The sequence below is a fragment of the Grammomys surdaster genome, unplaced genomic scaffold, assembly GCF_004785775.1.
Source record: "Grammomys surdaster isolate TR1022 unplaced genomic scaffold, NIH_TR_1.0 958, whole genome shotgun sequence".
Taxonomy (NCBI): Eukaryota; Metazoa; Chordata; class Mammalia; order Rodentia; family Muridae; genus Grammomys; species Grammomys surdaster.
In genome coordinates this window covers 4,037,065-4,051,069 of record NW_021605377.1, presented here as the reverse complement: position 1 = coordinate 4,051,069, position 14,005 = coordinate 4,037,065, and the positions used below count along the sequence as shown (strand labels likewise).

The 14,005-nt window shown below is 42.8% G+C and overlaps 1 protein-coding gene across 1 annotated transcript in view; it reads right to left on the bottom strand.

Annotated features, from left to right (window-relative positions):
* The window catches only part of Cdk17 (cyclin dependent kinase 17), a 75,321-nt gene extending 64,251 nt beyond the window's left edge, over window positions 1-11,070 (bottom strand). Inside the window, exon 1 of the mRNA XM_028783018.1 lies at window positions 10,579-11,070. The gene's annotated coding sequence lies outside the window, so the exon portion shown is untranslated. The remainder of the gene's footprint in view (window positions 1-10,578) is intronic.
* Between the last annotated feature and the right edge of the window lie 2,935 nt (window positions 11,071-14,005).

Genomic DNA, 14,005 nt, shown 5'->3' with positions numbered 1-14,005 from the left:
AGGATTGAAGAAGAAAAAAATTCAACATCCCTGCACTAAATACAGAAGATACCTTACTATAAGCCAACTTATGAAAAGCAAATGTTTGTGATGTGTTTGTATGGGTTCCTGGATGTGTGGTGGGGTGCCATGGTACATGTGTGGAGGTCAGAGGACCTCAGGAATCACCTTTCACCTGTGTGACACAGGGAAGAAGCAGACATGCAGGCTTCCTGTTTGCAGTTCTTACTTCCCCCCAGTAATACTGAGATCCCAGAAGCACGCTGCCGTGCCAGGCTTCACATGGAGTCTGAGGACTCAGACTCAGGTTCTCACACTTACAGGGCATGTGCTCTACTCAATAAGCCAAAACAAAAAGCACTTTATATACTAATAGGTTAGATTTTTGCATCACTGTCACAGAATACTTGACATACACAACTTAGGAGAGTAAGGAGTTAAATTCATGGTTTCAGAAGTGTATTTAGATCACAACAGGAAGGGTGTGATGGGGCAGCTCACACCAAGGCAGATCAGAAGCTTAGTACACACGTAACAGGAAGTGGTCAGGGCAAATCATAGCACCCAAAATTATGCCCCCAGTGGCCTACTTCTTCCAACTAGGCACGACTTACCATAGTTCCACTCCGGCCCATCACCTAAATCTATCAATGGAGTAAATCCATTCATTAGGTCAAAGCCTTCATTACATAACCACCTCTGGAGACACTCAGACAGACACACCGCTGGGTGTGTCTTTACTAATGTCCTAATATTTCTCAATCTAATCAAGATCGACTGTAACAATCAATATCACTAATATGGCTTATCACTGGTGATATTGGTACAGTAGGTAATACCAGAAAAAGACTAAAAGCTTTCATTTGAGAATGTCACTTCTGGATATTTAGAAGCCCTAAGAAATGGGGGAGGGGAGAATGAATGAAATATAAAATGTAAGCATTAGTCAAACACTATGAAATAGCTAAACCTTTTTGATAGATCAAGGTATAAACTAAAAATCACAGCCTTAGAATTCTCTGCTACCTTAAAAAAATGTTAAATTACAAAAATTACCTTAAAAATACAAAACTGTTTGTGAAAAGAAGACAACTGGGAATATCTGAAGTTGATGAGCACTGGGGGAATTCAGACTATCTAGTTTCTACAGTATTGTGCATTTTATAATTAATTTTCAGAAGTATAGTAATTAAGACCATACAGAGAGCCACAGAAAGACCTGGTAAGAAACAAACTTAAAAGAGCAGGAGTGTCCACTAGGTGAAGTCAAAAAAAAGACAAGCAGAACAAACAGTTTCATACATAAACAAGAGTCCTAACTCTTTCTCCCAAAGCTGGCAAAACTGGAAAGTTTTGAGTCATTAAATGACTGAAAGATGTAGCTTAAATCATTTTATCATTATTCTAAATTTAATTTGTATATTAACAGTAGTTCTCTCCCTTAGCGTGATGCTAAAATTCAAGAGTCACTAAGAATTACATAGAACACTAGAAATCCAAGCCAGGTATTTTGATTCAGTTGTCCAGAAGAGAGTTGGAGACTGCCCTCAAGATATAGGCAGATATAGCCAGGCAGGGAGGGAGGTAGGCAGGCAGGCTGGCAGACAGACAGACACAAATACACACACACAAACACATACACACACTGGACTTTCTGTTTCTAATCAAGAATATTTTTGAGGTTCAAGTTAAATCCACTGGCCTAGAACCAAAGATAATTAATAGGAATACAATAACAGCGTGCATCCAAGCAGATTTCACGACAAAGAATAGAAGAAAAGGTCAATTTGTCTTTAAATTAGTTTCATAAGTAGTTATTCTATTTTGCTTTTCAAAAGCCTTGAGAATAGCACACAAAGGTCGTTAACAAGAATAAATACTATCTCAAATGTTTAGATGCCAAACAAGGGGAAACCCACAAGGCTAAGGAAGGGGAAATGATTTGCCAGGCCATAAAAAAAAGACGTATTCCAAAATGTGCTTACATGAGGTTAATGCCCTCTTTATTCCGAGACTGCTAGATATGAAGCAGCAATGAGCCTGTCTGTTTGTTTGTCTGTCTGCCAGCCTGCCTGCCTACCTCGCTGCCTGGCTATATCTGCCTATATATTACACGGCATTAATCCCAGCACTTGGGAGGCAGAGGCAGGCGGATCTCTGTGAATTTGAGAATAGCCTGGTCTGCAGAGTTCTAGGAGAGCCAGGGCTACACAAAGAATCCTTGTCTTGAAGAAAGAAAAAGAGAAAGAAAGAAAGAAAGAAAGAAAGAAAGAAAGAAAGAAAGAAAGAAGGAAGGAAGGAAGGAAGGAAGGAAAGAAAGAAAGAAAGAAAGAGAGAGAGAAAGGGAGGGGGGAGGGAGGAAGGGAGGGAGGGAGGGAAGAGAAGGAAGGGAAAGAAGGGTAGGAAGAAAGAAAGGGAGAGAGAAAGAGAGGGGGGAGGGAGAGGGGAAGGAAGGAAGAGAAACAATATGAATATCCTAGATGATTTACTCCTACATTCCTTACACTTACACACACACACACACACACACACACACAAAACCAGAGTGATTTTTACACTGGGCAAGAACAGTGAGGCAGTTTAGAAAAATCCAAGAGGTATGAACAGTTTAAAAAAATCCCATACTATTTTGATTCTTTTGTCCTTATAAATCACTAATCAACCTGAACCAATCCAATCTCTATTATATTACCAAACACAGTGCTCACTCCAGTATTTCTGAAGTAATACATGTAATAATTTTGACCTAAAAACATGACAGAAAAATTAATGAATCAAGGCTATATAATAAGTTGAGATATTTGAAAAGCTCTAAATCTCATAAACTGAAAGTTCACTTGTAAATGTTACATTTTTAACATGATGTTACCAGACCATAACCACTGGTTTGTAAAACAAATATATGAATTATAACAGACCTACCCCAACACAGGGATAATTTAAGATTGAGCTTCAATCGTCCTTAATTTAAAGGTGAAACATTTTTAAATTTAATTATACTGGAAAACAAATATATCTGTTGCAGGAACAATACTAAAGCCCCATTCAATCCTGCGATACAACTCAGAACATCATAGATACATTCAAGTCCCGCACTCTATACACAGCTAAAGAACTAGATCTCATCAGAAATCAAAGTTTATCAGTTAAACAAAATTACTAGTACTGACCACTGTTTTTAGACCTTTAAAAGTAAGTATTTTATGGGAAAATATGCTAGTTTTGTTTAGTTTGTCTAAAAGACTACCAGTTTTGAGGGCCACAAGCCTTTTCTCTTCATTTTCTCTAACAAGTCAGTACAGCTCACATGTAATTAAAGTCTCAAAATGCCAAATTACTACCCCTCTAAGATGGCCTTTAACCGATTTCTAGATTACTCTCACACAAACACTGCCAACATGGTATTCTCCAATATTCAGAACCTGAAATTACTCTATTGTTTCCAGGCCAACAACTCTGATGGTATTTTACCATCAGGTACCTGTTCCCTAATCCCCCCCAGTCCACTGAACTGAACAATGTATCAGAGAGGTGTTCCCTAATCCCCCCAGTCCACTGAACTGAACAATGTATCAGAGAGGTGTTCCCTAATCCCCCCAGTCCACTAAACTGAACAATATTTCAGTATAATGTTCCCTAGTTCCCCCGCCCCCCAGTCCACTGAACTAAACAATGTAGCAGTGTGGTGTTGCCTAGTCCGCCCCACCCCCAATCACTGAATTGAACAATGTATCAGTGTGGTGTTCCCTAGTCCCCCAGTCCATTGAACTGAACAATGTATAAACGGGGTGTGCAGATGAGATCACGGAAAAGGAAAACAGAGCTGGAAGTCAAAAGGAGAGAGACTTAAACATTCCGTACAGCGGAACGAAGTCAGCACTACAGTAGACATAAATGTTCCAAATAACGTAATCGCCACAACCCTGTCAGACCAGAATAAGGAAGATGTCAGAGGAAATGGCATTTTGGCCTCAAAACTGAGAAGTTCTCTCCAAGTCTCCCAGCATTATAATATCAACACTCATGTTTCCTCATTGTTGAGCGACAGCTCTAATATACACTGCCATTTTCCTTTACTTTGTTTAGTGAACATTAACATGTGCTAAAAACAACTATCAGCCATCAATGAAAAATACTGCATTATATATATGCTTTGAGAAAAACAAAATGACCACATAATCTAGGATATAGTGAAAAGATACCTTTGAATATTTTCATTATTATTCACATACATAGAAAACTGAAAATTCTTGAACATATAGCAACAAGTAGATAAAATGGGAGGAAAAACACACTATGAAAGACAGAGGGCTGGAGAGAAAGACCTGTCACAAAAGGCTTCCCTAAGCATGTGGCCCTGAGTTCAGGTTTCTAAAACCCATGTGAAGAGCTCTGCATGGTGGCCTTGTCTACAGACCAGTGCTGGAGAGGCGGAGACAGAACAGGATGCTCTGCCTGTCCAGACTTGGTGAAAAACCTAACTCAAGTTCAACTGAGAGAATCTTTGAAACATGAAAAGAAAGAAAGAAGGAAAGACAGAATGAAAAATAAATAATAAAGGTAGTGAACAGCACACTCCATATTGACCTCTGACCTCTGTACATGTATTTGAGCATATACATACACACACACACACACACCACATACACACACAGACACAATTCAAAACACAAAGCCTTGTCTTTTTTGTTTAATTTTTTTGAGACAGAGTCTCACTGTAGAACTCAGAATGGCTTTCAAGTTGTTTGTAATCCTCCTGCCTCATCCTCCTCAGCACTGAGACTGCAGGTATGTGCCAATGCAACCAGCTAAATAATTCTTATTATTAGCCTTTGGGGGGGGGGGGGGAAGAGGGTTCTTTTCACCTTAATGAAACACCTTTCAGGAAATATTTTCTGTTCTTTAAATTGAGTAAGAAATGTATGTTAACAATACTAATTTATAGTTTTTCTATCCCAAAGATCAATTTTCAACATAAAAAAAATTATAGTTCTATTCTCAGTGGCTATCTGATTAAAAGGATGCAAAGTTTCTACCTTGCTTACAGTAAGCTATATCAAGATTTAAAAAAAAAAATAGGTGGGGTGTGTGTTTGTTGAAGTTTTCACTTTAATGGTATCATGGATTGGCTCCCAAATATTCCCAGGAGCTCAAGGGTTAAAAGGAGTTCTCAATCCAACAGTGTTCAGACAGTAGACCGTCTGGAAGATGACTGGATCATGAAGGTGTTGATCTCACAGATAGATTAAGGTATTTATAAATTAATAACCTAGAGAGTGGCTGGGAGGCAGTGGAAACTTCAGGAGGAAGGCCTAGGTAAGGAAGCAGGTTCTGGAAGACAGGAGCATGAAGGATACAAACTATCCCAGGCTCCTCCTCCTGCCTCCCTTCGCTCCCCTGACAACGGGAGATTATCTGCTTTGCTCTACAGCATGTATGCTCCTCACCATGATGTTCTGCCTGACCAGAAACCATGGAGCCAAATAACCACAAACTGAAACTCTGAAACAAGTGTTAGAATAACTGACTCCTCCTGTAGGGTGAGTTTTTTCTCAGGTATTCTGTTGCAGGAGTATAAAGCTGGCCAGCACAGATGGCATATGCTCAAATAATGAAAGCATTATAATTTAAATGACATAAATTCAATAATTCTAATACAAGTAAAATCAACATAAATGAACATAGACAAGAAAGCAAATGTACGTTAAACATTCATAAAAGAAACCAGGGTGGGGAGGACTGGGGAACAATCTGCATACACGCTGCTTGTGCCTTCCTCTGACTTACCACTGCTTCTGTTAGCTAGCGAGCTGTTCAGCATTTCATCCTGGTAGAGACACTATGAGCACAGCATTTTTGAATGCTTAAACTGGATCTTGGGTCACTATAGTGGTAGGACCCTGGGGAAAATTACTTAACCTAAGGTCTTTGCTTCCTTATTAGGAAAAAAAGGTTTATAGAATACAATAGGTTTCCTGTGAGGATTTAGCAAAAATAATAGTGTCTAGCACAGCATCAAGCACAACTGAGGATCTTTCTCACAGTTTACGTTATATACTTAACACTTGAGTAGCTTCAGATTCATGTGTTCAGAGTCTCACCTAGCAGTACAATGGTTTTTGGAGGAGATCTGGGTGATCTAATTAGATTTAACCAAGGTCCAGGGGGCAGGTCTTTATAATACTAGTTATACCCTTATAAGTAGAAAAACCTCTCTCCCATGTTTTCTTCTTCTATTCCCTCTCCGCTCCCCCACCCTCTTTTTTCTCTCATCCTTCCTCTCCACCTACAGGCACCAAACAAAAGGCCAGAAAACCACAGTTAAGACAGGCATCTACAAACAAAGAGAGCCTTCACCAAAATTTAACCAAGTTGGCACTGTGACCTCAGACTTCAGGAATCCGGCACAGTGAGGAAAAAGGTGTTTTAAAAAGTCACTCAATGTGTGATGCTTGGTTATCGAAGATGAAGTAGACTAAGATAAGGTTTATCAAAAAATGTTTTTAAAGATTCTTTGGAAAATAAGGTCATTTTCACTAAATTAGATCCCCCAAGCCTAGCTCCAAACCAGTTAACTAGGTCTCAACACATGAATTTGGGGGCCATGCAATCATTCAGTATACAATATAAACTACGAGAAAAAAAAGGAATTAAATATTAATTGTGGCCTCTGCTAGGCAAGCTATCCTGATACACTGTGGATCTGATCTGTAAATCAACCTCCTAAAAACAAGTGTTTAGGATGGCATGTTAATGTAGACCATAAAACAGTAGATTTACTGGTAGATGTTTATTGATTTTCAAGTTGGCAGCAGAGAGAGCAAAACATGTCAGAATGAGAAAGTTATGCCCAAAACATTTTTTTTTCAGGCTCTTCACAATTCCTTTTTCCAGGTCAATATTTTTCAGACATCAAAAGTAAACACACACACATGCAGGCGCATGCGTTTGCGCGCACACGCGCGCACACACACACACACACACACACACACACCCTGATTATCCTGTGAGCAAAAGGACAACAAATCCACTAAAAGCAAGAAGAATCCTTAAAAACCAGTCAAATCAGTCCTCTCTCCAAATAGTTCAAAGAAACTGGCAACATTACAGGTTGAATTCGTTAGTGAGCTATGGAATGAGTCTTCTAGCATTTACAAGTGCTATGGAAAGCACATTTTAAATACCATTACATCAGCACTAAAAATCAAAAATGTCATAATCATTTTATAAAAATACTTCACATATATTATTAAAAAGCTTGAGCAAAAATACTCTTTAAATTCAAAGTAATCCAAAATGGTTCTTCCTTTGCGTGCACAAAAGGAGAGATCCTTTCTAAAACAACCTACAGACTACTTCTATAAGTAAAGTTTAACATATAATGGCCTTTTCCCACCAATAGAGAAGTACATTTATTCAGTAATTAGCCACTCTGGAAGTAGAAAACACATGTAGAAGAATGTCAGAACATGAAGTCATAATTATACAAAGACTAAAGAACAACAATAAAGATTCTAAATGTAACATCTTGTAAATATCGAAGACTATAAGACAATAACAAAGGAAACAAACAAAGAAATGCTGTGTTCAGACAGCTTTTTAATAACAGAAAGCATCACGGTCTTCCCTTTTTGAATAGCATCCTCAGTTGCCACAATCCTTTTCTGTACTGCTCACAATAAGGTACCCCACTGCCTTTCAGTTCCTAGCTCCATTTCATCAAGGAAGGAAAAGCAGTTTTGTTGGAAGTTGAGGGTTGAAAACAAGCCTTGCCAGAGCCAAGCAAATTATCTTATACCCCACACCTTCCCATCACAATTGCAGGACTACATAGTATCTGAAAACTAAATGTATCAAAACAAGACATTAAAATCCCTGCAGTCAACAATGGCTTACAGCTCTATAAGCTATAAGCTGTGGAAGAGGACAACAAGATTTTCTGTCTTCTAGTTTTTGTAGAACTAATGACATATAAACCATTAGCATCATTCTAGCTAACACACACTGAATTAAGGCCTCTGATTTCACCTTTCCTTGCTGTGCACTTATCTCTTTTATTCTTTTGATAACCAACTTGTATAGGACAGGTTACACTATGTCACTTAATGCCGAAAGTTACTTCCTTAGGCCTGTACTTCCTTAGGCCTGATCCAAAGATGGGAATAAACTACATATCCGACAAAACCCTATTTTTGGAACACAAAAACAACGATATTAACAAGACTTTAATTCCACATTTTTCCTGGCTGTAAAAGTATGTGAAAATTTAGAAAAATAGAGGTAAAAAAAAATAAATGACCCACAATTCATGAACACTTACTGGGCATACATTTTCTTGAAGTGACACAAAATTTTATTATCTAAGTAGGTACTAATAAGGGTGGAGAAAAAATAGTTTGGGGTAAGTATATTAAGCATCAATTAATAATGAGACCCTGTTAATTTCACAAAAGTCTCTAAAACATTGACAGGGAGAGAGGAAGTTGAAAAATGCAGACAAATCCCTAGTTGAAATATCTAAAATTTTAGTGACAATACTTTAAAGACAGCATGTCACAAGATATGAATGTCCTTACAGCGGCACTAACATTACTGCACCTACAATAAATGGATTTTGCTTTGACTTTCTTCTTTTTCATATTTTCATTAATATTCTTATTCCCATTGTAAAAATAATTGAAACCCCTATGTTTGCATTAAGAATTAAAAAATATGTATGATTGTTGTTATTTATTATTAATCAATTGTTACATTATGATGATGATGATGTTATGATTATTACTATGCCCATGATGTGTGTGGTGTATGTGGAAACCAGAGGACAATTTTGTGGTGTTCTCGCTCTCCATCTTTGCTTTCCATCTTCGGAATTGAATTCAAGCAATGAGACAAACACCCTTACCAACTGAGCCATCTTGCTGGCACTTGCATTGGAATTTTAAAGCAGCTTCAATTCAAAGGCTCAGCAATAGTTCTTTGATGCGCAGCATTCAAACAGTTAATGCTTCTGGCCTATGAGATGGCTTGCCAGATAAAAGAACAGCACTCTTCACATTCCTGTATTCACTTCATAACATTAAAAATCAAAATTAAAGACGTCCTAAGTCATATTGTTTTCTTTTGTTTGAACCCACTGTTTATGGAATTATGCAGATGTTAGAACAACCAAAAACTGAAATGACTTCATTAACCAGGTGACACTGCGTTTTAAATACATAAGCCAACTCCTTGAGATCACAAAAGAACAAAAAAACCCAATTACATTACCACTAGCAATTTTTTTCTCATAAAATTTAGTTTAGGCATATTTCTTGATTCAAAGGTTTAGGTCAATTCAACTGATTAGAGTTCTTCTATTCCGTGGTTAACAAAATCAATCTCAAACAGTCACTCAAATCTATTACTTGATATTCTTGCACAAATGCTGTTAAAAAGAAACCCAACAAAGGATCAGGAAAAAAGAAACAGTAAAGTTGGGAGGCAAGAACTGTCTCCCTTTAAGTCAAGCATTTCCTGTGAAGTGACAGAAGGTCTGCTACCAGAAATATACTTTGCTGGCCAAAGGAATGGCCAAGACCCAAAACAAAATTTGCAACTTGTGTCTTGAGAACCAATTTGGTTTAGGAGGCGATAAAGCAGGGCCACTGATTCGTCTTCGATGGCCACATTAACATAAGGGAAAGGCGCCACGGATTTCAGCTAAATGCTTTTGCCATTTTTGAAAAAGAAAAGCTAATTGTTAATGGCCATGTGACACAGAAGATCCCAGAAAGGAAAGGGTGGGAGGAAAAAAGAGAAGAGTTCAAGGCAGTTCAGGGTCAGAACAAGTCAGGCATCCTGTCATTAGCAAACGTTCCCCTAGCTGAAGGCAAAATACCGCTTACCCCAGAAGGAGTGGGTGAAAAGTAGGGGAGAGAATGAGTGGGGAACCACAGGGGAAGGCGATGTGGCAGTGCGGGGGTGGTGTGGGGGAGAAAACTGGGGCCACCCAGCTGAGAAGGGGAGCAAAAGCACCGGACATAAACACCGAGAAATGCAACTGAGGCTGAGACAACGGTGGAACCCCCACCACCCCCTCTTCCCGGCTTCTCTGGGTTTCCCACAGTCCCTCCGCCTCCGGTTGGAGCGACACTCAGGGGTGTGACCCGCCAGCAAGAGGGCTGCCCGGAGCTTTGTGTCGACCCGCTCCCCCACGCGAGGGCTCCTCCCCCGCGGAGCTGCCCACCCACCCGCGCGCAGCCTCCCGCGTCTCCAAGGAGCCCGCAGCGCCGCGTCCTCGCCCACTCCAGCCGCCCGGCGCCCGCGTCTCCACCCCGGCCCCGGGGACCTTTGTGTCTCGGGGGGGACTTTCCGCCTCTTCCCCTCCCGCCGCCCCGCGGGGCCACCAGCCTCCCAGGGAGCCCCGATCGGCTGCGAACTCCGGCGGCAGCGACGGGAGCCCCTCCCCCCCGGGGCCCCCCAACCAGCTCGGCACTCCCGGAGCCCACGGCGCGCGCGGACATGCGACCGACACGATCCCCACCCGAGCCGCCCGCTGACAGGCGTCACGATCCCTGCCCGGCCCCGCCACCAACTCACCAGCAAGTGCGGAGACCCCGGGCTCCGGGCAGGCGCGCAGAGCGAGCGGATGCAGGTCCGGTGGCGGCGGACGCGCCAAGGCGCCTCAGGCTCGGGCCTCCCCCCTCGCGCCTTCCGCTCCGCGAGGGCCGCCGGCCGCCTCACGCGTGGCCGAGCCCCCTGCTCAACATGGCTCCCGGGCCGCGGAGCCTCGCGGACAGCCCAGTACTCCCGGCCGCGGAGCCGGGGCGGAGCGAGGCGGCGGGGCGCGGGCTGCTGGACCGCGGGGCGCTGGGGAGACCGCAGCCGCCGCTCTCGTTCGTCTGAGTGCGCGTTGCTTTCTCTCGCTCGGAGGCTGCGGCTTGACGCCTCCGCCTGTTCCCCGGAGCGAGCGAGAGCGGGGGTTAAAAATAAAAAAAAGAAAAAAAAGAAAAGGAAAAAAAAAAGACTTTTTATTGAACGATCCAACCAGCGGCGGCGGAGAAAAGCGACCGGCTGCGGGAGCTTCCCCACCCCCGCCTGCACGGCTCGCCTGGGGCAGCGCGACCCCTGCCGGCGGCGGCGGTGGCGGCGGCAGGGAGGGGCGGGGCCTTGCTTGGGGTGGGGCTTATGGCCGGGGCGTGGTCTGGGCGGGGCGGGGGTATTCCCAGGAAACTCGCGCCCCAAGCCTCGCTTCAAACACAGCGAGAGAGCAGGGAGACCCTGTCGGTGGACAGAACGCTGCACTGTGCCTGTCCACCGCGATTGGTGAGGAACCAATCACCATAAATCAGTCCCTCACTGTCCCCTCGCAACAACAAAATTCTGCTTGACGTATTCCAGGTGCTACTGTACACAGGATGCTTGCCACAGTACACAGTGCTTTCGAGAGTTGATGTCAAATGACCCACAGAGAAATAGCTCGGTGGATTGCTGCAACTTTTCTTCTGTTCTGTGACTGGATGTGCGTTGCTAGTGCAGTAATCACCCACGCACGAAGCTTTGATTTCAACCACAGTGTTTTTAAATGTTATTACACTGTTGGCTCTAGGTTCAGTGGTCAAAACAAAAACAAAAACCTAAAATGGTTACAATAAAACTGTGTGTTGAGAGAGGGCCAATACTATGTTATAGGACACAGAAAGAGATATCGTTGCAGTGAGTTAGATTCTGTTGTTTGAAGGAGGCGGGCCAAATAGGTTGGCCCAGTTTCTGTAAGTCATTTTACTTTCTTCTTTAACGGTTAGGAACAGCAGAATATGTAGACAAACTAAAATGATGCTGGCCCATTTCTTTCCACAAGTAGGGATGGAAGCATAAAGCAAAAGCAGACTTAAGTCCCAGAGGGGAGATACTGAGAGAACTGAAAGAAGACAATGGGGCCCGGATGTGGACACCCTAACCAAAAAAAAAGTTAACCATATAAAAAGGCCCATAGGGTGAACGTTGGGGTTTTTTTGTTGTTGTTATGTTTTGTTTTTCCGCTTTCAACACCAGGAAGTGTACGTTTTAAATCCAATTTCAAATCTCATTATTTCCTAAGGACTTCTGAATAGTATCTTCAGATATCTGCTTTCTATTACTTTGTTGGACAAAAAGTAGAAATTTGATTCTTAGACTCTAGATGATTATATGGTTGATCTATTTGTTCTTTCAATTAAAAAGAAAAATTACAAACTGCATTGTTTGGACCAGGTACTATGCTAGACCTTAAAGACTCAGAGGTGAAGATAGTTCTGCTCTTGAACTCTGTCAGTGGAAATGAGCAATATACGGGCAGACCACTTAAGGAACCAACCGGCTAAACAAGAGAGACAAAGTCAAACAGCGGTGGTAGTAAGATTGAGAAGGGGGTGGCAGGATGCTTCAGGTGTCTACGATGAGGAAAACAGGAAGACCAGCAGAGGCTAGCAATCGCTGATTGACTTAGTGTGAAATTTTTAAGGATTATTTATATTTGGGAGTTTTTTTGTTGGTTGGTTTTATTTTTGTATCTTTTTCTTTTCTCTTTCTTCCCCTCCCTCCCTCCCTCCCGTCCTCCCTCCCTCCCTCCCCCCCCCTCTCTAAATTTGAGATCTCTCTATTCCCTCTGCCTCTCTGCCTGCCTCTCTGCTCCTTTGCCTCTGCCTTTGCCTCTGCCTCCTCCCAAGTGCTGGAATTAAAGGCCAGCACCACTATACCCGGTTTTGTAAAATCATTTTAAACTTAGAATATTTTTTTAAACTCTGAATGTTTTCCAAACTGCAGTTTAATGTGTTATGGGGGGCAGGGGGACCTCCCTACTACTTGGTGAAGGAGAGAGAGATGTGGGAAGAATTCCAAGTTCAGATCCACTTGGAAAATGCCACATTTGCCTCTCCTGGAATGTCACAGTGCACATTTATATATGGAAAGCAGGGAGAGGTTCTGAGATCAAAAATAATTTTCTTTCCAGTAAGGCTAATGTACGCCAAGCTGCTCTGACCACAGAGAAGTAGTATCCGTGGGGCATACAGGAAAATACTGGGGAGAGAGTCAAAAGCCACTGAACATGGAATAAAATGAGGCAGAAATGACATTGTTCTTTAGTTACTGACAAAATGCTTTAGAGATGTTTGGCTCCGGGCTTTTAGGAGGGCTCCCTGCGAGGCTGTACTGAGTCTAAGGGGGGATCAAATAGCGTGTCCTCCCTACATCCTTTTTTCTCCCCTTGCCTAGATTGAGACTCAATTTAAGAAAAATCGGAAGTGGACTCTTAATGAAATAAAATAAGATTTAAAATAGATTTAAAGTTTGGGGCATGGTGGAACATGCCAGGGAAGTAGAGGCAGGAAAAAAAAGTGGGGGCGGAACTGAAGCTCAACCTCAAATTTGAGCTGGAGGTCAGTGCGAGCTACTGGAGATCTCACCTCAAGTAAACATACGAACAAGAGCTTATCTAAGAGTCCCCTCACAAGTGATGCCAGTTTTAAACAAACTCTTTCCGTTTTATTTTATTGGTGTTTATACGTTTGTGTAGGAGCGTGCTTGCCCCTGTGGAGGCCAGAGACTTAAAACAAGGCTCTTCCTCTATCATTCTCTACCCCTACCCGCCACCCCTCAACCTTCCCCCATACCCTCCACCCGCCCCACACCCCCTCTCTCACCCGTGAGGTAAGGTTTCTCTGTGTAGCCCTGGCTGTCCTGGCACTGGCCTTGAACCCAGAGATCTGTCTGTCCCTGCCCCTACCCCTGCCGTTGCCCCTGCCTCCGCCCCCCGCGGGGCGCGCGGCGGGGGGGGCGCGCCCCGCGGCCGCGCGGCCCCCCCCTCCCCACCCCCGCCTCTACTTCGTGGTTAAAGGCTTACACCACTACAGCCCAGCTCCTTAACCTTAATTTTTTTTTAAGACAGAGGCTCAGTGATTGGGTAGACTGGCTGGCCAGCAAGCCTCCGAGATCCTCAGGTCTCCGACCCGGAAGTGCTGGAATTAGAGGCCCCTGCCTCAGGGTC